The sequence below is a fragment of the Physeter macrocephalus genome, chromosome 21, assembly GCF_002837175.3.
Source record: "Physeter macrocephalus isolate SW-GA chromosome 21, ASM283717v5, whole genome shotgun sequence".
Taxonomy (NCBI): domain Eukaryota; kingdom Metazoa; phylum Chordata; class Mammalia; order Artiodactyla; family Physeteridae; genus Physeter; species Physeter macrocephalus.
In genome coordinates this window covers 103,332,011-103,345,262 of record NC_041234.1, presented here as the reverse complement: position 1 = coordinate 103,345,262, position 13,252 = coordinate 103,332,011, and positions in this window count along the sequence as shown.

Sequence of the window (13,252 nt, the reverse complement as noted above, 5' to 3'; positions counted from 1 at the left end):
TTCTTCTTTCTCTAATTGCTTTAGGTGCAAGGTTAGGTTGTTTATTTGAGTTGTTTCCTGTTTCTTAAGGTAGGATTGTATTGCTATAAACTTCCCTCTTAGAACTGCCTTTTCTGCATCCCATAGGTTTTTGTTTGTCGTGTTTTCATTGGCATTTGTTTGTAGGTGTTATTTGATTTCCTCTTTGATTTCTTCAGTGATCTCTTGGTTATTAAGTAGTGTATTGTTTAGCCTCCATGTGTTTGTATTTTTTACTGATCTTTTCCTGTAATTGATATCTAGTTTCATAGCGTTGTGGTCGGAAACGATACTTGAAATGATTTCAACTTTCTTAAATTTACCAAGGATTGATTTGTGACCCAAGATATGATCTATGCTGGAGAATATTCCATGAGCACTTGAGAAAAATGTGTATTCTGTTGTTTTTGGATGGAATGTCCTATAAATATCAATTAAGTCCATTGTGTTTAATGTATCGTTTAAAGCTTGTGTTTCCTTATTTATTTTCATTTTGGATGATCTGTCCATTGGTGAAAGTGCGGTGTTAAAGTCCCCTACTATGATTGTGTTACTGTCGATTTCCCCTTTTATGGCTGTTAGTATTTGCCTTATGTATTGAGTTCCTCTTATGTGGGGTGCATAAGTATTTACAATTGTTATATCTTCTTCTTGGATCGATCCCATGATCATTATGTAGTGTCCTTCTTTGTCTCTTGTAATAGTCTTTTTTTTTAAATTCTATTTTGTCTGATATGAGAATTGCTACTCCAGCTTTCTTTTGATTTCCATTTGCATGGAATATCTTTTTCCATCCCCTGACTTTCAGTCTGTATGTGTCCCTATGTCTGAAGTGGGTCTCTTGTAGACAGCATATATATGGGTCTTGTTTTTGTATCCATTCAGCCTTTCTGTGTCTTTTGGTGGGAACATTTAATCCATTTACATTTAAGGTTATTATCGATATGTATGTTCCTACTCCCATTTTCTTAATTGTTTTGTGTTTGTTATTGTAGGTCTTTTCCTTCTCTTGTGTTTCTTGCCTAGACAAGTTCCTTTAGCACTTGTTGTAACACTGGTTTGGTGGTGCTGAACTCTCTCAGCTTTTGCTTGTCTGTAAAGGTTTTAATTTCTCCATAAAATCTGAATGAGATCCTTGCTGGGTATAGTAATCTTGGTTGTAGGCTTTTCTCCTTCATCACTTTAAATATGTCCTGCCACTCCTTTCTGGCTTGCAGAGTTTCTGCTGAAAGATCAGCTGTTAACCTTATGGGGATTCCCTTGTGTGTTATTTGTTGTTTTTCCCTTGCTGCTTTTAATATGTGTTGTTTGTATTTCATTTTTATAGTTTGATTAATATGTGTCTTGGCGTGTTTCTCCTTGGATTTATCCTGTATGGGACTCTCTGTGCTTCCTTGACTTGATTAACTATTTCCTTTCTCATATTAGGGAAGTTTTCAACTATAATCTCTTCAAATATTTTCTCAGTCCCTTTCTTTTTCTCTTCTTCTTCTGGGACTGCTATAATTCGAATGTTGGTGTGTTGAATGTTGTCTCAGAGGTCTCAGAGAGTGTCCTCAGTTCTTTTCATCCTTTTTTCTTTATTCTGCTCTGCAGTTGTTATTTCCACTATTTTATCAGAATAGTTACAGGGAACCCTTAGCAACTTTCTCTGCATAGTTTCCCCTCTCTGGTATTCAGCTTTGCAAATTCCATCCACCTTAGCTTCTGTATCATCCAGGCTCTGTCTTCTCATCTCATTGGTACTACTTCACTTTGCTTGGCTTCCTACTACATGTGTGGCACTTCAAAAAGTGGGCAGGCCAAAAAAAAAGGATAGCATGGTTATAGGGCTCATCTCAGGGTCAGTTGGGGAGCCGACCTCGATATTATAGCTTGAAAATCAGAGCATAATAATTGATCATAGCAAAGATATGCAAATTCACCGTAAACAGCAAATATAGTCTCAAGGCAATGTAACTTAAGGAAAAAATGTGTTAATATGGAGGTGGTTTCATCCTGTTGAGAGCACTCAGAAGATGAGTTAAATAGGCAAATGTTGGCAGGGAAGATTCTAAATTTGTCCAGGGGAGAATGTTTCCTAGAATAACATATTTTAACTCCTGGTAGTTGTAAACAAAATGAAAAAAAACCCAAGAGCTTTAGGAACCAAAGATAGCTAATGCAAGAGCTAGAATTCAGATGCTTGCTGTGTCTTCTTTTGCAGAGCTCATTAACCCAGCCATAGACATGGTAGGTAGCAGTCAAATATGTTGACATTTACCATGCTACTTCATTACCTTCTTCTTTGGGAAAGGCAGGTCAGGATTTTGACCTATGGAAAAACAGTGCCTTCTTGTAGATTTTTCTGAAAGTGTATTTCTATGTCTGCTTCTGTGGACCATAGTCTTCTCAATGGGTTTGGTAGTTTTCCTGGCAAAAGTCTAGCAGTTTTTCTGTGATGTACTCTGATTCTCTATTCTAGATTGTTGGGTCAGCTTGCAGGTGGTAGTGAATTCAGGTCCCAAGGGAACAGACATTCTAGAGAATGGTGGAAGTAAAATGTATGCAAATGAAGATGGCAGTTGGCATCAAAAGATGGTAATTGACAATTCATCATTCAAATGGTCCTAAGTAATCATCTTTCAGCACGGATGTTAGGTACTTGCCTATAAGCAATTATATAGATTTCTCATATGCATAATCCTCCCCCAATATATATCAGTCCTTGACTTCCAGCCCTTGTGAAGATCTTGCAGTTCTCTTAGTACAGACCATTTAGCAGGTATTATTTATCCTAGGGGAAGAAGACATGGGTGCTTTGAAAGAGGTGTTTCATGTGAAAGAATGTTTTATTTTGTAGTCAAACTCTTATAAGTACGTGACAGTATTGAATTCTTAGTAGGTAGAACATCAGAATTATTCCTCAAAAAATTGGTTGTGCTCCATTTAGCCATTAATAGTGGATGCCATTATGAACAGCCTTCAATAGTATTCTTCAAACTTCGTGTTAGCATTGGAAACTTCAAAGATCCTGGAAGCAAAATAGATCAATAATTTAAACTATTATCTATGCAAATGAATTGAGAAGCAGAAGAGGGTTACTGTGTGACATTTTTAGTAAGGAATTCCATAATCACCAGATTGAAGTTATGGCAGTGGAAAGGGAGCAAATTAAAGATAAATTCTAATGTTGTGGAATCCTAGAGACACATATAGGGGCTGTGGGTAGTACATTGTTTTTTCAAATCACTAAGGGTATTTCTTGTTCTGCCCACAGGTCTCCCAGATGCTACTATGTTGGAGAATGTTATAGTAGATATGGATCCTTCAAAAGTCTCTGTAAAGTTTAATTAATATCTTGAATGATCACTGGACATAAAATGTCTTTGCATAGGCACAGTATTTGAGGGCAGGCCTCCTAAATGGGAGGCAGCCTATTATTCTGTACTTTCCATTTTTGTTTCTGGATATACCTGACTTTCAGTCCAGCACCAGTATGCCCAGGTATTTGTGTACTTTCTCTGTCAGATCATTTTATTTATTGTAGTTGGAAATGGATGCCCCTGAAATGATCAGTTTGGGTAATCTACCAGGGCATGCTTGTTGGTGCAAATAATCTGGCCTCAAAATCTTGTGATTTAGGCTGTCTGGTAAAATCAAAGGATTCCAGAAATGTGATATACCTAGCATTGTACTAGTGCCTTACACATAGTAAGCACTCAGTAATAATTGTATGGTGGCACAAGCTGAGCTTCTCGGTCTGCCTTAGGTGTTCTCAGCTATGGAGTTCTGAGTGAAGTCTGACTTCTAAATCTCAAAGAAAGCCTCGATGGTCAATACCTTAATTCCCATAGCATATGGTGGACTTAATGTAGATACAGCTTCCTGGAGACAGCTTCCTGGTGTTGAAATGGATGTCCCCAAAAGATGAGTCTTCTGGAGGTAGGATAGTTCTCACTGTGTAGTTGAAGGCATTTTTCTTTATGGTATAAGACAATGCCCAGTTGAAGTACGATAATGTTAGGGCCAGAGAAAAGAACAAAATGTAGGGAAGTGAATAGGGGATTCTCATCTTCATCTGCTAGATGGCTATAACTAGTACTCCCCCCAAATTTCGTGTTATGAAGTACATAGAAAATGATATCTATATGGCATACTGGAATTGGACAAGATTACTCACAGCTGGTGGCAACTGGCCCTCGTGCTCTGGTTGTCCCAGATCTTCATGACCATTCCAAGGGACAAGAGGATCAATATTTCACAAACATATAATCCAGTAAGTAGGTGGGAAAGTTGCCAATGAAAAAAAAATCCTCTCCTCTTCTTGAATCAGTTATTGGGCTAACTAGAACTGTGGCTAGAACCTGGTAAACACCAGCAATCCCAGGACAAATTGTATTTAACTGGGATGTTCCTAAGATTAATAAGACTGATGCTTTATAGGACATCATATGAACATCTTGGCCATACAGAATATATAGGCCATGGTCCAATAATTCTACCTTTGAACTTTCGAATGGGTCTTCTTCCAGAGTTATTCCAAAAGTGGTGCTATTTCAGGTGATCGGGAAACTCTGTGATCTCATTATCAGAAATAAAACCAGAATGTCATTGAGGTATACCATGATCTCATGGTTAGGCAGTCATGTGGGATTTCAATTTATCCGTTTCTGAAAATGGATATCGAATAAGATAAGCGACAGAAAAATATTGCCTGAGACACATGTAGTCTACCACCTTCCGCACATCACTCTCACTCACGTTTAAGATATAACTCCAGTTTTATAAAAACGATGACTCAAAAATTTTTGCAAAAGAAGATATAGCAATGGCCAAAAAGCATATGAAAAGATACTCAACGTCTTTAGTCACTAGGGAAATGTAAGTTAAAGCCACGATGGTATACAAATATAAACCCTTTAAAATGAGTAAAATTTTTTTGGTCTTTTTTAAAAAAATTGGAGTATAGTTGCTTTACAATGTTGTGTTAGCTTCTACTGCACAGCAAAATGAGTCAGCCATACATATACATATATCCCCTCCTTTGTGGATTACCCTCCCATTGAGGACACCACAGTGCATTAAGTAGAGTTCCCTGTGCTATACAGTATGTTCTCATTTGTTATCTATTTTATACATAGTATCAATAGCGTATATGTGTCAATCCCAATCTCCCAATTCCTCCCGCCCCACCCTTTTCCCCCTCGGTATCCATACATTTGTTCTCTACGTCTGTGTCTCTATTTCTGCTTAGCAAATAAGGTCATCTATACCATTTTTCTAGATTCCACATATATGCGTTAATATACGATATTTGTTTTTCTCGTTCTGACTTACTTCACTCTGTATGACTAAAATGAGTAAAAATTTAAAAGCCTGAAAGCTCCAGGTATTGACAAGAATGTGGAACAGCTGGAACTCTCCTGCATTGTAGTGGGATTGTAAAATGGCACAACCACTTTGGAAAAGAGCTTGCCAAATTCTGATAAACTAATATACATTTACTCTTTGACCCAGCAATTCAATTCTTAGGTATTTACCCAAGAGAAAATAAAACATATGTCTTCACAATGAATTGTATGCGAATGTTCATAACAGCTTTGTTGAAAATGGTCAAAACTGGAAACAACCCAAATTTCCATCACCAGCTGAACTGAAAAAATTGTGCTATATCCATAAAATGGAATCCTACTTAGCAATTCAAAGTAATAAGCTACTTCTATATGCAAGAACATGGATGAATCTCAAAAATATTATGTGAAAGAAGATAGACACAAAAGAGTACATAGTATATACTTCCGTTATATGAAACTCCAGAAATGATAAATCTGTTCTAATGATGAAAGCATATTCATGGTTGCCTGAGGCTTGCATTGGGGTGCTAGTTGACTGAGATAGGCACAAGGGAACTTCTGGGGGTAATGAAAATCTTTTATATTTTGACTATGGTAGTTGTTACTTCCAGGGGGTATATAAACTTGTCCGAACTCTTCATAAAGTATACTCAAAATGGGTGAATTTTATTTTATGTAAACTATATCTCAAAAGAAAGATTTTTAAAAGAAGCTATGCTTTGCCAAGATGATCTGACAGGTCCTGAATCAATAGGTGTGGTCAGAAGCTTATTGCCACGAGGCTGAGGTAATGCCTGGAAGAGGCAGAACTCTCCATTTTGTATAAGACTAGTACAGGGGTCTGACGTACTTCTCCTATAAGTTATCTGTATATTATTGGAAGGACTTGGCCTTGGGCTTAGAGAAACTATTCAAGTGCTTGACATAATCGTGGGCCCCAGATCCCAGATTAATCATATTCACGTGTAGTTTTGCCTTCAATTCTGAAAGTGCCTTCTGGTAAGTGGCAGACTTGTCTGGAATCTCAGGCAAGGAAGTGACAGATGGTGTAGGGCCATAGTGGGCAGAGCTAGAGAACTTAGGCAGAAGTGCAAAATAAGATGAAAAACAAAGGCTTTCTTAAGATCCGAGGCACTTGGATCTCTACCTGTAAAGGCAATAGACCAGGGAATGGGTTATGAGCAATAACACGCTGACAATACTGGTTTTTTTTGCAGTTATCTTATGAGCATGTTAATTCAGTTATCTCTATCCCTCTCAACATGGGCTATTTAAAAGAGTTTCCATTTAAACTAGGCTAACCTTGGATCTTGTCACCAGTGTAAAGGCCAGAGCATACCACCCAGAATTCTATGTTATGAAATGCCCTTCCTACTGCCCTTGGCAGGTAAGAGTAAAAGGTGAATCTTCTACTCTTACCCTGGGACCCTGGTTAGTAGGAGTTTCCAATGGTGGAGTTGGTGCATATGGGCAAAGTGGTTAGCTCTACTTTGGTACATATTCAGAGATTAGTGTGTCCAGGAGTCCTCTGGCATGGGTTCCTATATTTCTCTAGTTTTGTGGACACATTTGTATTCATGCCCTGAGGCTTATTATTTTTTTAAATTTTTAATTGAGGTACAGTTGATTTACAATACTATATTGTATACCTTATACAATATAGTGATTCAGAATTTTTATAAATTATACTCCATTTAAAGTTATTATAAAACATTGCTATATTCCCTGTGTTGTACAGTAGTATATCCTTGTAGTTTATTTTATACATAGTGGTTTGTACCTCTTAATCCCCTATCCCTATCTTGCCCCTCCCCTCCCATCCTGAGGCTTATTATTTCTGAAAAAATAATACTACTCTGACTGATCCATCTAGTAGTTTCCGCTGAGACGCTCTGAGAACTCAGACTATAGGGCCTATTCTTTTTAGCCAACCAATGGCACTATAGGCTGTCTCCTAACTGGTGGGGCTACTGAAAAAAAAATATTGCCGAAGAGAATCGAGCTTTCCAGACTCTTCTCATGTTCTGTCAGAATCGGAAGTCTCTATAGTCCTTCCTAACCTGGGGTTGCACGTTGCTGGTGAAATGTCCCCTGAATTAAGAGCAACAGGGCAATGATGCTGGTTGAAAGCAAAGGTTCTCAGCTCTCTTCTCTTTGCCCCTGAATGCATCGTGTGGAACACTGGAGGGCACTCTTGTGCTATTAGAAGTTGAGAGCTGTGGGAATCATTAGAGGCCACAATAACTGTGTGGGTTGCAGAGAATTTTGCCCAGCCTCCTGAAGGATTTATCAGATGGTGCCACCAGGGCCTGGACTGGGTTTGGGGACATAAGGAAAAAGATTAAATACTGATTAGGAATTCAGGCAATGGTGGCCTAACTTTTTAGGCAGACCTCACTGAGCCACGGTCATGAGAGGAGACATTAAAGAAGTCAATCAAAAGGAATATATACTTTCAACTATCATCTGCATGCAGATTTGCAAATGTATATTTCCAGATTTTTCTTCTAAGCTTTATATATATATATATATATATATATATATATATATATATATATATATACACACACACACATACATACACACATAACATACATACACACAACTGGCTACTGGATATATAGCCAATTGAATATCCATCAGACACCTTAAACTCAAAGTTTCCAAAAGGGAACTAATATTTTCTGTATTATCCTTGCCATCAACTCTCCTCACATTTCCATCCCACGTCAAAACCCCTTCTTTGCCTCCCAGACTTAATCATTTCCCAGTATTCCCCATCTCATTAAACAGCACCACCTTGTTCAAGTCATCAAGCTGGTGGTATCATCTTTGACACATTCTTCCTTCTATCTTCTTTTTCATTCAATTACCTCTTCCTGTTCATTCTATTTCCTAAATATCTCTTGAACTTACACAATTTTCCACATTCCTCATTCCTGGCCACCATCTCCTCTCACTTGGATTACTGCAGTGACCTTATAGACACTCTCCCCACATCCTGTGTTGATTCCTCCCATTTATTCTCCACCCAGCAACCAGACTCTATCTAAAATCTAAATCTAACCATGTTACTTCTCTGCTTGAAAATATTTAATGGCTGTTCTTAGCCTTCGGGATGATGTGTAAATGCTTTAGCATAGGACTCCTTCATGTTTCTTTTGGACAATCTGTTCTGTGCTATGTACTATGTACTATGTTAGAGACATTGGGGATGAATTCATAAATGAAACATATACAGTCTCTTCTTTCATGAAGCTTAATTATTAAAGTCATAACGTATTTGGAGCTTACAGTATAGTGCCACGGAAGGCCATGCAGGATCTGGTTCCTGCTCCCTGCTCCAGCCTCTCATCTTGCCATTCCATCCTCTGCCCTATCTTGCCATCTCCTCGCTACCCCTTCAAACCCTATAGTGCAGCCAGGCAGGGCTACTTCCGGTTTGCCCATGCTTCTGTTTAATGCTTTCACTCCTCTGAACAGGCTATTTTCTTCCTATGTGGAATACGTGCCACAACTTCTTCATCTAATAAAATCCTGTTCATCCCTCAGAGCTCATTTCAGATGTCATGTCTTACAGGAAGCCCTCCCTGGTACCTTTATCCTCTAAGCCTGTGTTAGGTGTCACTATAATCCCATAGAATCTTGTGTTTATCTCCTTTACAGCATTTTACATACTGTATTATAATTGTTTGCTTCTTTGTCTCTCCCTTTTTGGTGATAATCCATTTCACAGAAACCTTACCCTGGAGTAAAGTAGAGGGCCACATTAAGTTGCTCATGTTTGCCATCTCTCAGTTTCTCTGTTGCCAGCTAGTGCTGACTCAAGGGCTTTAGCCCAACTGTAACCTGTGGCTCTTTGTTCAGTGTCTTTCATTTCAGCTATTTCTTCCAGCACTCTTCTTTAGAAGTGCAAGGGATAGACCAATAAAAAGCTGGAGAAGAGGTTCATCTGCCTGCCTTTCAACATTCCATGCTGGGGATACTTTACCCGTACACTAGAAATTGAACAATGATGATGTAGGACTGAAAATGGCACTCCCTCATCTCTGACTTTCTAGACAAGCCCTGAGGCACCCAGTTATTCTCCAATTTGGATTTTCAGGTAGACATACAGTGACTTACTGTACTGAAAAGACTAAAGATGAACGCAGACTTCACCATTTCAATTACAGTGTCACACCCTTTGGTTTATGCAGGGTTCCAGTTATATTTCAATATTTCTTGCATGATGGTCTGCATGACCTCCTAGAATTGGGACAAAAGTTATGTTTGAATTATATACTCAAACTCCCGTGGATACCCTCATACCACCTTCTGTTTCAGTTGGTTCCATCTAGTTCACCCTGAGAGCAACTGATTTTATGTCTGCCATTAGAAATAAATCGGTGTTTAGATAGTTGTATTTCTGGGGTCCAGCTACTCAAGCCAATGTATTCAGAAAATGCTGGTAAATTTTTGACGATTCTAGAGTGGAAGTGCTATGTAATATCATAGATATTAGTGGTTATTTCACCTCGGTACACAGGAGGGGCACATGATTCAGCCTGGAATGAGGATAGAGAGTCGCACTCAGCACTCATTGCTCTAGTTCCTATAGCACACTGCTGTGTTTTTGCTTGTTACTTACTGTTTACATACATGCATGTAAACATGCACACACACAAACACACATGTGGATACCAGAAAAGCCAGAAGGGCCCACTTTACAGTGAAACACAACCACGAGGTTGTGTTTACTACTGTGCATAAGTGCTTAAAATTCATTATCATGCCCAGGTGCTTTGCACTGTACACTAGCAGGAGATGAAGTTAAATAACTCTACTGGAAAAGTGTTAGGCAGTGATAGTCTGGGCCAGATGTGCCTCAAGGGCAATGAAACACTGGGAGCCGGGGGCAAGTGGCATAAACCTTTGTAGGACTAGAGTGGAGCTATTCCTCGATGTAGCTTACCTGTCCCTGCCCCCGAAATTAGCCTTGTGGATTGTTTTTTGAGCTGTTGTTTACAAAAATGTGTTAAAATTAATTAATTATTTAAATACAGTTTACATTAATCTTAAACTCCATAAGCATTCAGTCAGCTGCTCTTCAAATAGTGCGGTGACTGGGTGCTCTTGTCCTAAATGTCCTTGAACTCTCTAGGCTAACAGAAGGTCTACCTGCTTTTACCTGAAATGTATTCCTAATTTGTCGCTACAAACTCCTTGCTCCTTCTGTCATAGCCAAGCAGACTCTTCACACTTGTTAAAGGTCTCCACCATGTGGAGAGGAGCCTTGTGAATATTTGAGGGTGAGATGAAGTTAGGACCAGTATTTGATAGACCTCTTTTCTGTCTTCCTCTCACAACCCCATTTTGCTACATTCTGGGTAAAGTGGTTCCACACTACAATCAGGAAAATATAAACATGGAGAATGCCATTGAGCCTAGTTCTAGCTTTGGCAGCAAAATATTCTAGAATACCTGATTGAAAACACTGTCAAAAGCACCTAATAAGGTCTTATCAGAGGTCTTAATAATTTAGGGCCTTAGGGCTGATGCTGAAGGGAAATTTTGGAAAATCCCTGATAGTTTGGATCTCTTTTCATGCACGAGCTATTTTGTACGCCTAACTCAGGTTATCACTTAAAGTTGAACCCTAGTTCTGGAAAAGTGATCCCTTTGAGCAACAACCTAGTAGATTTCTGAGGAAAGAACCCTAAGCATGTTACTTTGTTAAAGGAACCATATTGGATTTATTTAGAATAAAACAGTAAGCTATTTTGATTCTGTCTATACACCTATAATCCAAGGAAAGCCACTATGTGGCAGGATTTCTGTCATTCACAGGATGTAACTAGAGGCACAACCCCATACCAAAGGTTATTTGTAGGGCAGTCTCTGTGGACAGCCATCCAGTTTGGCAGATATCATTTCAGGGACAGCTGCCCATGATGCAATTAGAGGCATCTTGGCTGCTATGATTTTGCTTTTGGAGGAGCTCCTTAAGTGATGAGACTCGAGGGGCTTCTTCCAATCCATACTTTTTCAGGTAGTTGATGTGCGGCATGACTGGGACAATATGAATATAACATCTTCACGTATAACATACAGAATGATATGATATTTATTTGTACATACAATATGGCAGCAACCATTAAACACATGATTTGAGAAGCCATCTTTATATGGTATGGTTTTATCTGCCAGCCAAATACAATCTGATTTCAGGGACAGCCTCTGCTATTGGGGTGAACCAGGTACCAGCTGACTCATTGGTGGACGAGAAGAGGGGAGGGTCTTCCAAACCATGTGACCTGAAGCACGTAGGGTACTTAAAGCACAATGGCTTATTTAGATATATTTGAGGAGTCACCTATCTATAATGTATGAATGTATGTATGTATAATGTATGCATGACTTCAGTGTAAAGAAGGCAGGAGTAGCTTGTGACATATGAAGCTAGCCCTGGAGGGGACAGCAGAACCTGGCAAAAGCACTACATGAATATTGAAGCAATAACAAAGATACTAATAATATCAGAAACAACGAAAACAGAACTAGCCACCATTTATTGAACACTTACTATGTACCAGGAAGTATTCAAACCACCTACCTTGTATACATTTTTTTCAGTATTTCATTTTAAATATTACAACTTTGGAAAATAGGTATGATCCTCATTTTATACAGTAAGAAACTAAGGCTCAGTGAAACTAACTATGCAAAATCATGCAGATATTAAGTGGCAGAGCTAGGTTTAGAACCCAGGACTGTCTGACTCCAAAGTCCATGCTTTTTTCATTAGACTGCTCAAGTTTCAAGAATACACTATAAGCTTCAGATGCATTTAGTCCTAAGCATTTTTTTTTCTCTTGGCTTCAATCAGAGGAAGGATCGCTTATAGCTATCAGCTACAGAGTGGAGTAATGAAGAAGGATCTTTAGGAAGAAATACAACGATTCAAATAAACTAAAATCCCATTTAGTCACCAAGTTTTCTCAAATCTATCCTCAACCAAATGTCTCTGTAGTTCTCTCTAGTCCATTTCCTCCACTCTGTGCCCATTTTGGGTAGGTCCTCTCATCTATATTATTGAAAAAACTCCTGAAGTGGCACCTTTGCCTCCAGTATCTCTTCCCAATCCATCCTCCGCAGATATTCCCTAGAGAGGTTTTCAAAACACAAATATGATCAAATCATTCTCATGCTCAAAACCCTTCAATGGATCTCCACTGACAAAGAAATGTGAGAACATCAACTCTTAGGTCTCTGATTAACTTTTTCAGCCTCAGATACTATGCTTTCAGCCATAACAAACTCCTATAGTTTTTCAAGCACAGCATACTCTCTTGGGACATTGGAATTCACCCCTCTCTCAATTTCACGTAAATTAATTAAACTCTTTTCCTACACATAGGCCTTATTCATCTTTTACTACATGTAGGCTGCTAAATATTGCCAAGACGAGATCTCACACCTTTGTGAATTTATGCTTCTACATATTTATGGCTTTTAAGCGCTCGTTGACCCTCCATGTCATGATAATGTGATGTTTTCCTAGACTGCTCTCTTCTCCATTTCTCACAATAGCTTACTGGAACCACCATGAGCCTCTCCTTATCTTCTCCTTCATCATTTCTACCTTCACTCTCAGTACCTGACTTCTCTAATACTCCCAAAAATAGAAGTCATCAGGTTAGAATTCTTACACTTCCTGTCCCCTCCTCCTACAAACAGGTATATGTTTGATTCATCACTGACTCCTTTCCTCCTGCCTTGGTGGAAATGAATCCTCATTATGCCTAAGAAAAATTCTTCTACCTCTGCTCTGGATTCCATTTCCTTTTATTTGCTGTAGAATAAAATAATTTACTTTAACACCTCACTTTCCTTTTCTACTGACTCTTTTCCCTTAT